This window comes from Aegilops tauschii, chromosome 2, assembly GCF_002575655.3.
Source record: "Aegilops tauschii subsp. strangulata cultivar AL8/78 chromosome 2, Aet v6.0, whole genome shotgun sequence".
Lineage (NCBI taxonomy): Eukaryota > Viridiplantae > Streptophyta > Magnoliopsida > Poales > Poaceae > Aegilops > Aegilops tauschii.
In genome coordinates, this window is record NC_053036.3 from 242,608,537 (window position 1) to 242,625,080 (window position 16,544).

Genomic DNA, 16,544 nt, shown 5'->3' on the forward strand with positions numbered 1-16,544 from the left:
TTGTTACTATTAAACTTGCTAATAGAGACACTATCACATCACTTGGGATTGTTAGAGATGTTGAAGTCTTGTGTGAGAAAGTAAAATATCCTACTGATTTTCTAGTTCTTCGTTCCCCACAAGATGATTTTTGTCCCATTATTTTTGGTAGACCTTTCTTGAACACCGTTAATGCTAAAATAGATTGTGAGAAAGAAACTGTCGGTGTTAGTTTTGGTGACGAGTCTCATGAGTTTAATTTCTCCAAGTTTAGTAGACAACCTCATAAGAAAGAATTACCTAATAAAGATGAAATAATTGGTCTTGATACTATTGCCGTGCCTCCTACTGATCCACTAGAACAATATTTGCTAGACCATGAAAATGATATGCATATGCATGAAAGAAATGAAATAGATAAAAATTTCTTTGAACAACGACCTCTGCTCAAACACAATTTGCCTATTAAAACTCTAGGAGGTCCTCCTCCACCTAAGGGTGATCCTGTGTTTGAATTAAAACAATTGCCAGACACTTTAAAATATGCTTATCTTGATGAGAAAAAGATATATCATGTTATTATTAGTGCTAACCTTTCAGAACATGAAGAAGAAAGATTATTGAAAATTCTGAAGAAGCACCGGGCTGCTATTGGGTATACTCTTGATGATCTTAAGGGCATTAATCCCATTCTCTCTCAGCACAAGATTAATATGTAACTTGATGCTAAACCCGTTGTTGATCACCAACGACGTTTGAATCCTAAGATGAAAGAAGTGGTAAGAACTGAAATATTAAATCTTCTTGAAGCAGGTATAATCTATCACATAGCTGATAGTAGATGGGTAAGTCCCATTCATTGTGTCCCTAAGAAGGGAAGTATTATTGTTGTTCCCAATGATAAAAATGAACTTATTCCACAAAGAATTGTCACTGGCTATAGAATGGTAATTGATTTTAGAAAATTAAATAAAGCAACTAGAAAAGATCATTAGCCTCTGCCTTTTATTGATCAAATGTTGGAAAGATTATCTAAGCACTCACACTTTTTTTCCTTGATACATGTTTTTCTCAAATACCTATTTCATAACCTGATCAAGAGAAAAACACCTTTACTTGCCCTTTTGGAACTTATGCTTATAGATGTATGCCTTTTGGTTTATGCAATGCACCTGCTACCTTTCAAAGATGTATGACTGCTATATTCTCTGATTTTTGTGAAAAGATTGTTGAGGTTTCCATGGATGATTTTCTGTTTACGGAACTTCTTTTTATTATTGCTTAAGCAACCTTGATCGAGTTTTGCAGAGAGATGTGAGCAAACTAATCTTGTTTTGAATTGGGAGAAGTGCCACTTTATGGTTAATGAAGGTATTGTCTTGGGGCATAAAATCTGTGAACGAGGTATTGAGGTGTGTCGGTGCAACAAACCCTGGGTCTATTGCCCAGACCCTGCACAGGCCTAAGATCAAGATTACAGCGTCCAAGACCAGACCAAGTACAAGAGATCTGCTCTTTGAAGAAGCAGAGTGCGGATCAAGAAGACCAAGTCAAGCCAAAGATGCAAGGTACCACTAAGGGAAAACCTCGCTTGCCGGGCAGGCGAGCCTGGCGAGGTCGGGGTTACCCCGGAAGCAAGCCTCAAGACCATCTCGGCAGGCCTGACGGGACTTACGGAGGCAAACTACCCCACTAAGGCTCCACCGCACCACCTCACAGCAATGCAAGTCGTCGATCGGTGCGGTGTCAAGCCCCCAAGTGACTAAGTGGCTGTTTCTTGCCACATGGAAGCCACTTTCTATGGAAATCACCTCCAAATGATACCCGTCCAGTGACGCGTCATGTAGACAGGAGAGAAGGTGGCCGAACAGCCCGACAAGGCTTGCCGGGAAGGCCTTGATGTGACACTAAGCGGCGCATTTAATGCGCTCTGCCATGTCTGCAGAGTTAGGTATGATAGCACTGTTTGCTATCTAATCAGTACACAATGACTGATTTGCCACTGTGGTGACCCCTTGATCTATAAAAGGAGGCCCACGGCAACCATGGAAAGGATTCGGACCCTTGTACACTCATACACGCATAGCTGCCCTCACCCCGAGGCAACCCTGCCGGGCCAAAGCCCTGCGTTTCCACCAAAATCCACCATCAATCCACCAAAGCAGGAGTAGGGTTATATGCCTCGCCGCGGCCCAAACCTGGGTAAAATCGCCCGTGTGATCTCTGCCATGCTGCGTGACGCTCTCCGCTCTTTGTGCAATGTGCTCATCCCCCTGCCAAACCACAAGGGGCTCATGGCCCCATAGGTAGCCGTGGTTTCCCAAGACATCTTTGGCGCGCCAGGTAGGGGGGTATCGCTTGCATGAACCCGAGAAGCATATGTAGCACGTCATCTTCATCATCGTTCTCTTCTTCAATGGCTCCATCATCCGTGGCGCCCAAGAAGAAACCCGGTTCCGCCACCAAGCCGTCATCCTCGAAGGCCCCGCCACGCACGACCACCAACACCGCGGGTGCTACCGGGACGCCTGGGGATGTGGACGCTGCGGGGGATGTGGTCGACGCAGGCAGCGTCGTCACCACCTCACCTGTGGCCGAAACAGGAGCAGGAGGCACCGGAGAAGGACAACACCAACAGCATCCCAGTGGCCACACTTGACAAGGTACGGGTGGAGAGATCATTCCGTCTGCACCTCTCCGCCCGGCCGAAGGGCACAGACACAGTAGTGGCACTCGCTTTGGGCGAATCAGATTCCTCCAGCCGCCCCCACTGTGGGCGCAACCGCAGGGCATGCGCCACCCCCAAAGCAAGCTGACCCAGCCAATGCACCGAATGGAGCCGCTGGTCCACAAGCGCCTCGACCTTGTCCCCATGCCATCTTGGCGACTGGCTCGCAACGACGAGAGCACGACGCGACCACTACCGTCACCATCAGGAGCCGGGCGACGTTACGATCCTCATCGACATCCAGGCCAAGCACCGCTTCGGAGCCCATGGCACGGGCCCAGCTACTGTTGAGATTTCCGCCAGCAGCTGATCAGATGGATGAGTGGAGAGCCACCATTCAGAGCCTGATTGGTTTCGCTGAGGCGGGAGGATCGCAGCAAGCTGGCCCGCCACAGCCTCCCTAGGCAACGACAACAGCTCACACTGCTGGCCGTGCGGAACGGGCCGTCCCTACGGTGCAGTCCCCTCCACAGTAGCCAGTGCGGGAGCCGCGTGACCAAGAACCCGACGACGTCTCGATGGCTTCGTCCGACCCTCAAGCGAGTCTAGGCCAACGGCGAGTTCTAGAGGACAGGCAAAGCGAAGGCGCGCGTGTCACCGTCGAGCGACGCTGCGACACCCACTGCCAGTCCGACAGGCGCGACGGCCCCAACGTTGATGAGCCCGCACTCACCGAAGGCGGGTACCTGCCTTTCGAGACTGGGTGCCCTGCCTTCACCCATGAGTTGTGCCAAGTCCGTTGGCCATCTGCTCGCACGTTCAAGCTAGAGATACCAGAGAAGTATGATGGGAGACTGAACCCAGCAGAGTTCTTGAGCATCTACACCATCGCTGTTCAAGCTGTTGGGGGAAGATATGAGAAGGTGTTTGCCAACTACTTCCCTTTGGCACTCAAGCCAAATGTGAGGTCTTGGCTGATGCACCTGCCAAAGAACTCCATTTCAACCTGGGCTAACCTATGCCATTAGTTCGTTGGCGCCTTCATGGGCGGCCATCAAGAACCAGGGCGGCCCAGCGACTTGCAACTTCTCCCACAGAAGGAAGGAGAGACTCTGCGGAAGTACATGCTGAGGTTCAGCCGAGTCCACAAGAATATTCTAGACATCCATGCGGCAGCTGTGATAGCTACGTTCCAGTCCAACATGCGCAATCAACGGATCTGTTCCAAGATGAACGTTCTATTGCCCAAGACTGTGAAGGAGCTTTATACTCTAGTGGATAAGTGTGCTCGAGTAGAGGAGGGGAGGAGGCTCCCCGGAGAAGAGAATGGCATCGACATCAACTCAGAGGATGATGACGAGGCCACCAGTCAGAAGAAGAAGAACAAGAAGCGCAATAAAAGGCTCAAGAATAAGGCAATGATGACAGTTGAGGGATCGGGCACGCCTAGTATACATCATCCATCATGATGTGTATGTGCATGTGAGTTAGCACAAGATAAGCATTGCTCAAAGAAATTTGATGCATGGTATAAGAACATGTCATCCATCATGAAAGAATAATTGTTATGTATGGCACAATGGGGACACAAATTGAGAATGTAAGTATATGGCACATCACTAGCATGTTTATTCATGGGGAGCATATGGTGCACACAAGTAGTGGGATCATGCAAAGTATGGAATGCATCAAAATCTCCTAATATGTATGAGGAAACTATGGGGGTCTCCTCATGAGCATTAATGGAAACATCACATGGAGAATATTGACAACATCCAAAACAATGCATATTTGGAACAATGTGATCATGGCATGGCATAGTAGATGAATTGTGCAAATCATGTAAAGGAAGCATGGCAATATCATCGCATGAAAACAAAAGCCAATGACCATCATCTCGTCATCTATGCCATAAGTGCAAATGGGATTTATTTTAATGGGGCATGCATAGTTACTATGTTGAGATTGAAATGATGCAATATGGGAGATTTCACTCATAGCATATGACAAGTCAAGCGGATTGTCAAACATGATGGGACCAAGAGAATTATCACAAGAAATCCTATGTAACATGGCATCACAACTAATAGACTCCACATGGCAATCAACAATCTCATCATAAATGGGTAAATCATCGCATGGGGGAGTAGAACTAGCATGAAGCATGACAATAGGTGGATCAACATCATGCAAGCAATAAATGTCAAGAATGTCCACTAGTGGGACTAGAGCATCAGCTTCACCTATATTACCTTGTTCATTCCACTCAAGTGGTGTAGGTGAGGTGGCAAAGGCCAAATGGTGGTCATCATCTTCATCTTGATGGAACCATGTGGGGGGTGCATCATATTCCACCATGGCCATCGTCTTGTCCATAGGAAGGATGAAGTCGTCGAGGATCGGCACGTCATCATATATGGGACCTAGCACCAAATGAGAAGACACAATAGAGGTAGAGGTTAAGTTGTTAGAAATTTAAATGGCCTCACATGCCCTATCAACTACCTCACTCTCTCTATGTGGTGGTGGCTCACTCACTCCCTCAAGGTAGGTGCACTCAATGTCACATATGGTGGAGTCACTCAAATCACTCAAGTGGTGGTGGTGGTGGCTCTCCTCGCATGGGAATTGGGGCAGCTCATCATATATGGGGCTAGTGGTGAAGTCACTCTCACTCTCAATATGGTGGCACAAATCACTCAAGTCATCATACGTCACCGTGGTCGAAGGGAAAATCCCATGCTCAACCTTCTCATAGTCGTCACCGTGGATGAAGTCGGAAGATGGCACATCATCACTCTCGTCATGGATGAAGGCCGAAGATGGCACAACATCACTCTCGCCGTGGATGAAGGCTGAAGATGGCACATCATCACTCTCCTCCATGACCGAAGGGAAAATCCCATGCTCGCTCATCTTCCTTGAGGGGCTTCCGAAGATGGAAGTGTCGCCCTCGCTCGTAGGTGATCGCCTTGGACTCGATGATGTCGAAGTAGGCGTACTTGTGGGAAGTAGGCGAAGATGCCGTACGTCCAAAGGTGAAGATGCCTTGATAACCCGTGGCGGAGATGCCGAAGTAGTCATGGTAGCCGGAGCTTCCTTTTGGTGGTTCTTGTCTCGCGGTCTTCTCTTTTGCTCATGAAGCTTATCCTTGGCGTGAAGTAGAGCATGTTTGGACTTGTAGGTTTGCGTGTCGAGCATCTTCATCTTGATGGTGTTTTAGTGCTTGAGCTTGATGGCATTCCGAAGATTTGCTACTAGAGCGTCACCGCCTTGAAGATGACGAAGGGGAAGAAGACTTGTAATTGGCCAACATGTCTCGTACTTGATCCATTTGTTCGTCCAACTTGGTGTCGATGTAGTCCCTTTTCCTTGCTTCATTTTGGCAAATGTCGAAGGCGAGTCGCTCAATGCCTTGCATTGCTTGTTGTAGTCTAAAGATGGACGTTTTATTGATGTAGCTGTTCGCGCCGTCGTTGTCGTGGAAGAAAGGAAATGTGAGTGGAAGAAAGGAAAGAACTAGACCAATGTACCTTATCCAATGTTGATGATGGATCAATGATCACTCAATAATGTAATAAGGAGATAGCACAATTGGTACCGGATCTTGTCAATTCTCACACCCGCACAAGTAAGGATTATGGTGGAGCTCGGTGAGGATAGTGGCACAAAAATTTGATGCAAGATGTTAAGAAGAGTCAATAATGTTGGAAAAGATTCACGAATTCGCAAGTGAAACAAGTAGACCAATAGCAATGGGTGGCACACGGAAACACACACATGGATAGATAAATGGGGTCGTGCAACCAAGGAATGAGCACAAAATGTGGAATCCATGGAAAACGCTCGTGTTGCACAACTCTAGAGAGACGCTAGCACGATTCCTCAATAGGCGGATACGACACTTGTGCACAACCTATAAGATGCAAAATGTATGAGCTTTCTATCCCAAGTATGCTATGTGTATGATGTTCCCGGTGTTCTTCTCAAGATGATCCAAGATGATCGGATATGACAATCTTATGTGCAATGTGGTATGATGCTATGGCTATTGCTTACAAGATCTTTGCTCTCTTTTTCTTTTGATTAAAAGCTTATTCCTTTTTTTTGGCCACTTATGCGAAATTTACAAACCAAGATAGCAATTATGTATATGCGGGAACAATCTTGTGACACAAGGGATGATATGATGATACCAAGATGATACCAATATGATATGGTATGTATGCAATGGAAGGTACGAATCACTAATGTGCACAAGTAACGTTGCCGGCAATACTCAAATGGCTAGTCTCGATAGGCAAGTGACGCAAAATGGGCTAAGGGGTTAAAATGTAATGGCAAGAATGTACAATGGGATACCACGATACCAAGATGATATAGAGGTAACCGTTCTTGCTTACGCTTAGGGTGTCAAATTGGTGAAGGTGGTCGATGATGAATCCTTGACAACGTTGAGCGGCGGTGTTGTCGATGTCGAACTGTTCCTAGTTAGCCGAAACACCCTAGGAAACGGAAAAACCGCAAACTCAAAATCTCAAAGGAAAATGTCAAATGGTGGTAGCGGAATGCTTTAGTGGTTCCGGAGTTAGCAATCCGGAAGTGGTGGTGGTGGTCGATGATGAAGCGACCATCCCTAAGTAGCCGAAACACCTTAGGATACTCAAGTCACCCCTCAAGCAACCACAAATGCTATATGGAACTAAATGGGTTATGTTGTGGAAAGCTATGGTGGTTTTGCGGATGATATGGTGGATGCCTTAGGCAAAGATGCCAAAATGCAAAAAATTTGATGGAGTCAAATGGTGTTGGAACCTATCTAGATGGATGGGGGATGTCAATAGCTACTCAACAAGCTAAAGAACGTCAAAATCGGACTCTGGGAGCAAAAGTTATGGCCGAAACAGTTTTTATTGGTGGGCTGATTCGGAGGGTGCGGGTGCCCGGGGGTGGGAGGTGCGGGCACCCGGGGTGGTAGCGGGGTTGGGCGGAGAAGATGGCCCGGGGGTAAGGGGTGCGGGCACACGGGGTGGTCAGCGGGGATGCACGGGGGGTCCGGGTGCCCGGGGGTCACGGATTGGGGCGGAAATTCGTGAGAAAATGGAAGAAATTGGTGGATTTCGTGGAGGGAAAGGTGCAGATGGATGGGGGAAGGCTAGGCCACTTGAAACTAAGCAAATCCATGGATCAAATCCAACAAAACCTCATCAAACCAACAAATCACAAAAAAAATTGGGGCTATTTTTGGTGGGGAATTTTCGAAATTGGGGAAGAACACAACAAAATTAGGCTAGAGAACAAGAAGGGGGCTCCAATTTCGTGAGAAACCATGGCTCATGATACCAAGATGTTGTAGGGTGGAACCCTAGATGGAGATCTTTCACGAATTGGAGGGGAAATCCCCAAGAACACGAAGAACACAGGAGAGGGAAAACACTCAAATTGACTAGATCCAATCACACATATGCTAGATCCAAGAACACACAAGAGGTCACAATGATTCAAGGAAAACAAAGGGAAGATACAAGGTACTAGTTCAATCCTATGAGGAGAGAGGTCTTGATGATCCTATGACGGGGATCCTTCCCAAGATGGGGGCTTGATATCCACTAGGGATTTTCTCCTAGGAGGTCTTGATCTCCTAGAGGAGTGGGTACAAGGAGCAAAGCTCTCTAAGATCTCACATATACTTTGCTATCCTCCCAAATGAGCTAGGTGGGGGTACTTATAGTCTAGGGACGAAGTTGGGGGAAAAGAGGGGTACAAGGGTCAAAAGCCCCAAAGTGCACGCATGCACACTCGGACGGGTCCGGGCACACGGGGCAAAGGGGCCCAGGCACCCGGGGGTAGCCGCAACATGGGGGGCCGGGCACCCAGGGTGCGAGGGGCCGGGCACCCGGACCGGACAGGGAGTCGCACCCCTTGGCGCTGTGGTGGCCGGGCACCCGGGGGTAGTGGCCCGGGCACCCAGGGTGGTGGCTGGCAGCTCCAGGCGGGGAGGGCCGGGGGCTCTGAGGCCGGGCACCCGGGGCTGGCTGGGGCAATGCCCAGGCGGGGCCGGGCACCCGGGGGCTCAAGGGCCAGGCACCCGGGGTGGCCAGCGGCACGGCCAGCTGACGGCTGGGGATGGCCGGGCACCCGCGGAGGTCCGAGACCTCTCTAGCTTCACGCCTCACGCGTCCTTCCTCCTCCTTCCCGGATGCTTGGGTCTTCCTCCAAGCTTCTTCGTGGTCATGTCCTTGGTACCTAAGAATGCATGATGTATCCATTTGAGGTAGAACCCAACTCTCACGTGAATCCGAAAGAAGTTCGAAGAGGAAAGAGTTAACCTCGGTTTCGACGGTACGCGCGTGTGCTCTTGTCATTGGTTCTCTCCATGCTTGTGGTGGTGAAGGAGCGCCCATGGGGATGCTCGAAGGATGCTCCGAATCATAGTGTGATGTGCGGGAGGCGACTGAAGGGGAGGCCCTGTTTTGAAGTTTTTGACCACAGGGGCCCGACTTGATTAATGGGTCGATTGCTGAATAATCGCTCTTAGCGGCCACCCACCGCTAAGCGATAAATCGACTGATAAATCACTCACTGAATCAAATGATATTTTGGACATTGATTAAAATAGATAACATATATGCACTTGTACAGTCTACTATGTTGATGTAGATCTACTCGTCTACGGCCATCAAAACAGAGAACTTACAACACAAAAGTTGCGTGAAACATCAAGATGAAACTACCGTTAAAATGAAATTTCCTATGGCCGACTGTAAATGATGAACTTTTCAAAATTCTTCCAAATAGCTCCAAACATCAACATGTAATTGAGCATTTACGATCGACGAAACTGCAAAACGATTGCCTGATTATGAACCATAGCATCGTTGAACATCTTTTTCATGTAGATCTTATCTCGAATCAAAACACATTTGTGAAGATTTTATGGGACTGAGACAAAGAGATTATCGAAGGAAATTAAGTGAGGTAAGAGAACAACCCAAGTACATGTTTCCTACTCGCTCACATCCTCTCGCGCCCTTTCATGCAACCAGAACAACCATGTGTGCTCGATATGGCTTGACTTAGACCGCCACGCTAGAAACGGTATTTTCGATCATTCCTGGCAGGCCTGGCTCAAGAGTGGTTTATGTTTCATGTGAGCCAAGATTCCGGTGCACGCCAGCCTATCAAACGCTTAATTTTTGCAACGTACAGATCTGGTTGGGCCTCGGGCAGGTTACCAAGCACGCCACATCAAACTGGACACAAACACTTTACAAATCTGAAACCGCCATAATATTACTACTTATCTTTTTGGTATGAAGGCACATGTAAACTTTGAGCAGCAACCATCACCGATGCTTGTTATCGCTAAGAATTTTGTATGCAGTTCGTATTTGTGCTTCTTCTCACATACAATGAATGAATCTCATTCATACAAATCTTTAGTCACTCTCCTCTCACAACATGGGGGGGACCATAGCCGCCCCACCAGGCCTCCCCTCCCCCATACCTGCTTCGCCCGTTGCCTAAGGGGACATAGGCAAAGCACGTGTTCCCGAGGGAAGGTGGCGACGGGGCATCCTCATTGGTCAGTCGGTGTCCTGCGCGGGTCTCATGATGGCTGGTGGCGCGCTGCTACTTCTTGAGCTTGCGTTGGTTTTTCCCTTGAAGAGGAAATGGTGATGCAGCAAAGTAGAGAGATAAGTATTTCCCTCAGCTAGAGAACCAAGGTATCAATCCAGTAGGAGGCAACGCACAAATCACCAATACCTGCACAAACAATCCAACACTTGCACCCAACACGATAAAGGGGTTGTCAATCCCTTCACGGTCACTTGCAAAAGTGAGATCTGATAGAGATAGATAAAACTAAAAAAAGATAAAGTAAATATTTTTGGGGTTTTCGGTTTATAGATCAGAAAGTAAAAGATTGCAAAATAGTAGATCGGAAACTTATATGATGAAAAATAGACCCGAGCGCCATAGGTTTCACTAGAGGCTTCTCTCAAGATAGCAAATAATACGGTGGGTGAACAAATTACTGTCGAGTAATTGATAGAAAAGCGCAAGTTATGATGATATCTAAGGCAATGATTATGAAATATAGGCATCATGTCCGTGTCAAGTAGACTGCTCCTGCCTGCATCTACTACTATTACTCCACACATCGACCGACTCCTGCCTGCATCTAGAGTATTAAGTTCATGAAGAACATAGTAACGCTTTAAGTAAGATGACATGATGTAGAGGAAGAAACTCAAGCAATATGATGTAACACCCATCTTTTTATCCTTGATGGCAACAATACAATACGTGCCTCGCTACCCCTACTGTCACTGGGTGAGGACACCGCAAAATTGAACCCAAAGCTAAGCACTTCCGCCATTGCAAGAAAAACCAATCTAGTTGGCCAAACTAAACCGATAGTTCGAAGAGAATTACAAAGATATCAAATCATGCATAAAAGAATTAAGAGAAGATTCAAGTAATATCCATAGATAAGCTGATCATAAATCCACAATTCATCGGGTCTCGACAAACACACCGCAAAAGAAGATTACATCGGATAGATCTCCAAGAACATTGAGGAGAACATGGATTGAGAATCAAAGAGAGAGAAGAAGCCATCTAGCTACTAGCTATGGACCCGTAGGTCTGTGGTAAACTACTCATGCTTCATCGGAAGGGCAATAGAGTTGATGTAGATGCCCTCCATGATCGAATCCCCCTCCGGCAGGGTGCAGGAAAAGGCCCCAAGATGGGATCTCACGGGAACAGAAGCTTGCGGCGGTGGAAAAGTGTTTTCGTGGATGCTTCTGGTGGTTTGGGAATATATGTGAATATATAGGGCCAAGGGTTAGGTCAGAGGAGTCCCGAGGAGGCGGCAAGGCAGGCGGGCGGGCCCTCCCCCCTTGTAGCCGCCTCGCGGCTCTTCTGACTTGATCTCCAAGTCCCCGGAGTGTCTTCTGGTCCAAGACAAATCATCGTGATGGTTTTATTCCATTTGGACTCTGTTTGGTATTCCTTTTCTGTGAAGCTCAAAAATAAGGAAAAATAGAAACTTGCACTGGCACTGGGCTCTAGGTTAATAAGTTAGTCCCAAAAATAATATAAAATAGCATATTAATGCATATAAAACATCCAAAACAGATAATATAATAGCATGGAAGAATAAAAAATTCAAGATACGTTGGAGACGTAACAAGCATCCCCAAGCTTAATTCATGCTCGTCCTCGAGTAGGTAAATGATAAAAACAGAATTTTTCATGTGGAATGCTACCTAACATATTTATCCATGTAATTTTTCTTTATTGTGGCATGAATGTTCAGATCCATAAGATTCAAAACAAAATTTTAATATTGACATAAAAACAATAATACTTCAAGCATACTAACAAGGCAATTATGTCTTCAAAATAACATGGCCAAAGAAAGTTTATCCCTACAAAATCATATAGTCTGGCTATGCTCCATCTTCATCACACAAAATATTCAAATCATGCACAGCCCCGATGACAAGCCAAGCATTTGTTTCATACTTTTGGTGTTCTCAAACCTTTTCAACTTTCACGCAATACATGAGCGTGAGCCATGTACATAGCACTATAGGTGGAATAGAATATGGTGGTTGTGGAGAAGAGAGATAGTCTCACATCAACTAGGCGTATTAACGGGCTATGGAGATACCCATCAATAGATATCAATGTGAGTGAGTAGGGATTGCCATGCAACAGATGCACTAGAGCTATAAGTTTATGAAAGCTCAAAAGAAAACTAAGTGGGTGTGCCTCCAACTTGCTCGCTCATGAAGACCTCGGGCAATTTGTGGAAGCCCATCGTTGGAATATACAAGCCAAGTTCTATAATGAAAAATTCACACTATCATATGAAAGTGACAACATAGGAGACTCTCTATCATGAAGATCATGGTGCTACTTTGAAGCACAAGTGTGAAAAAAGGATAGTAACATTGCCCCTTCTCTCTTTTTCTCTCATTTTTTCTTTTTTATTTGGATTCTTTGGCCTCCCTTCTATTAATTTTTTCCTCACATAGGACAATGCTCTAATAATGAAGATCATCACACTCTTATGTACTTACAACTCAAAAATTACAACTCGATACTTAGAACAAAATAGACTCTATATGAATGCCTCCGGTGGTGTACCGGGATGTGCAATGACTCAAGAGTGACATGTATGAAAGAATTATGAACGGTGGCTTTGCGACAAATACAATGTCAACTACATGATCATGCAAAGCAATATGACAATGATGGAGCGTGTCATAGTAAACGGAACGGTGGAAAGTTGCGTGGCAATATATCTCGGAATGGCTATGGAAATGCCATGATAGGTAGGTATGGTGGCTGTTTTGAGGAAGGTATATGGTGGGTGTATGATACCGGCGAAAGGTGTACGGTATTAGAGAGGCTAGCAATGGTGGAAGGGTGAGAGTGCGTATAATCCATGGACTCAACATTAGTCATAAAGAAATCACATACTTATTGCAAAAGTCTATTAGTCATCGAAACAAACTACTACGCGCATGCTCCTAGGGGGATAGATTGGTAGGAAAAGACCATCGCTCGTCCCCGACCGCCAGTCATAAGGAAGACAATCCAAAAATACCTCATGCTCCAACTTCGTTACATAACGGTTCACCATACGTGCATGCTACGGGAATCACAAACCTTAACACAAGTATTTCTCCAATTCACAATTACTCACTAGCATGACTCTAATATCACCATCTCTATGTCTCAAAACAATCATAAGGAATTAGACTTCTCATAGTATTCAATGCAATTTATATGAAAGTTTTTATTACACCCGTCTTGGATGCCTATCATATTAGGACTAAATTCATAACGCGGCCACACCCTGGTGGGTTGAGGAGGCCGTGGCCCTCCGTTAGCATTGATTCCACCTCCCAAAAATCATAAATATTCCAAAATAATTCTCCGTAAATTTTTTTCGTGTTTGGACTTCATTTGATATGGATATTCCGCGAAACAAAAAAAATGCAACAAACAGGAACTGGCACTGGGCACTGGATCAATAGCTTAGTCCAATAAATCATATAAAATGTTGTCAAAAATATTTGAAAGTTGTGTAATATTGGAATGAAACAATCAAAAATTATAGATACGACGGAGACGTATCAATAGTTGCATGCTTCGTTTCGATGATGCAGAGGCCGGGGTCATCCTCCAAAAAAATTAGATCGACTTGGCATGCTTCTGCATGCTAGGAACATAAACTCAAAAACATGCCGAGGAAGAGCCGGCAAGTCTGGCAATAGCAGTCTACTTAGAGCATCTCTAGCAGACCCCGTATAATGTCCCGACCCGTAAAATAACCGCCAAAATACGGTATGTGCGTGAAATGCTGCCCGATCAGACCCCGCAAACGCGTCCGACCCATAATTTGTTTTGTGCGACGCGACATAATTCCCATCCCAACCCGCGAAAATGCGGGTTCCCCTCTCGCCCCGTCGGCGCCCTGTATATAGTGGTAGCGGTTGGCGGGGGGGGGGGCATTTTAGCCGCACTTTTCCCTACCTACAGCCGCCCCTCTCCCCTCGCCCCGCACTTTTCCCCACCCCCGCTGCCGGGCCGCCGCCTACGATTCCAGCCAAACTAGCCGGCGGGATCACGCCGGAGGGCCGCCACATGCCCGAGCTTGCCCTCCACCACTTCCTCCTGCATCGGCCTGCTGGAAAGTTGCAGATCGGTGGCTATTCGTCGCGGTGGCCGGATTTGGCGCTTCCGGCTACCGGTGCTACGCCCAGCCATGGATGGGTCGTGGAGCACCCCGCACAGCCCCGGCAAAGCCCCAGCGCCGCATGCATGTATTGGTTCGCCCTCTAGCCGCCATCGTCGGTTTACCGACAAAGATTCGGCCGGCCGTCGCCCAGGCTTAGCGCTCGCGCAGTGGCTCGCCGGGTCGCCAATGCCCCTCATACAGTGCGACTACAGCACGTGGACACTGCTGTGGCTAAGTTCTAGCACGCCGAACCACCCCAGATGGGCATTCTTCAAATGCGAAAACGACGGGGTATGTTGTTATTTCCATTCGGCTTTGTCAACCTATTCGGTTCAATTTCTATAGCTTATGGAGATCGTCATGTGTCTAGGAAGATGGATGCTCATTTTTTTTGAGAAGGAGAATACATTGATTTATTGATAGAAAGAAACTTAATAGATGTTCATGCACTCATTAGTAGAATTGAGGCTCATGATGCGTGTGCATGTGCAATTAGAGAAGAAACTAGAGGGGAAGCAACATCTACTTCTTTAGAACCAAAGAAGAAGAATGAAGAATGCAAGATCATGAATCCGCAGATCAACAACGAATGCATGGAGAAGATGTTGGTCCAACTAGTGGGAGCGATATTCCACGGCCGGTGGGTCCCTTCCTTCGATTTACGTGAGTCTTTGTGCTCTTGAACATCGATAAGGTAGTATGACCCGTTATGCAGATTCTTGCTGACCACAAAGGGTCCTTCCCAAGGCGGGGATAACTTGTGCATATCAGTCTGATCATGGATGAGTCAGAGCACCAGATCGCCTTCTTGAAAAGTTCTGGTACTAACCCGGTGGCTGTGATAGCGACGCAGATCTTGCTGGTAAATCACCGAACGAGCTGCTGCCATATCACGCTCCTCATCTAACAGGTCAAGTGCTTCCTGTCGTGCTTTCTCATTGTCAGCTTTGACATAAGCCGCCACACGAGGCGAGTCATGACAGATGTCACTAGGGAGAACCGCCTCTGCTCCGTAAACCATGAAAAAAGGCGTGTAACCCGTAGATCTGTTGGCCGTGGTATTGATGCTCCATAACATAGAAGGTAACTCCTCCACCCAACAACCCGGCGTTCATTGCAAAGGAACCATGAGCCGGGGCTTGATGCCTCTCAGGATCTCTTGATTGGCTCTCTCCACTTGACCATTAGACTGGGGGTGAGCCACTGACGATAAATCAAGCCGGATGTGCTCACGTTGACAAAATTCTTTCATAGCACCCTTGGATAGATTAGTGCCATTATCAGTTATGATGCTGTGTGGAAAACCAAACCGGGAAATCACCTTCTTGATGAATTGAACTGCCGTGGCTGCATCACACTTACTGACTGGTTCTGCCTCTACCCACTTAGTGAACTTATCAACCGCCACCACAAGGTGAGTCTTCTTATCCTTGGATCTCTTAAAGGGCCCAACCATATCCAGCCCCCAAGTTCAAACGGCCAAGTGATTGGAATCATCCTCAATTCTTGAGCCGGAACATGAGTTCGACGTGAAAACTTCTGACAACCATCACATTTTTTCACCAAGTCCTCAGCGTCAGCATGAGCCGTCAGCCAATAAAAACCATGACGAAAAGCTTTAGCTACCAAGGACTTTGAACCAGCGTGGTGGCCACAATCTCCTTTGTGGATCTCATGTAAAATCTCATGGCCTTCTTCAGGAGATAGGCAACGCTGAAATGCCCCTTTTACACTGCAATGATGCAATTCTCCATTGACAATGGTCATTGACTTGGATCGTCGGATTATCTGCCTGGCCAAAGTTTCGTCCTCCGGTAACTCGCCCCGGTTCATATATGCCAAATATGGGACCGTCCAGTCCTGGATAACGTGAAGAGCCGTCACCAACTGAGCCTCCGGGTCAGGAACAGCCAAATCCTCCTCTGTAGGTAGCTTGACCGACGAGTTATGCAAAACGTCCAGAAAAACATTGGGTGGAACCGGTTTACGTTGGGAAGCCAAACGTCCGCCGCTTCATTTTTTTGCCGGTCCACATGGTCAACCTGATAACCTTTGAAGTGTCCAACAACAATATCCACCTCACGACGATATGCTACCATGAGCGGGTCCTTAGAATCCCAAGTACCAGATACT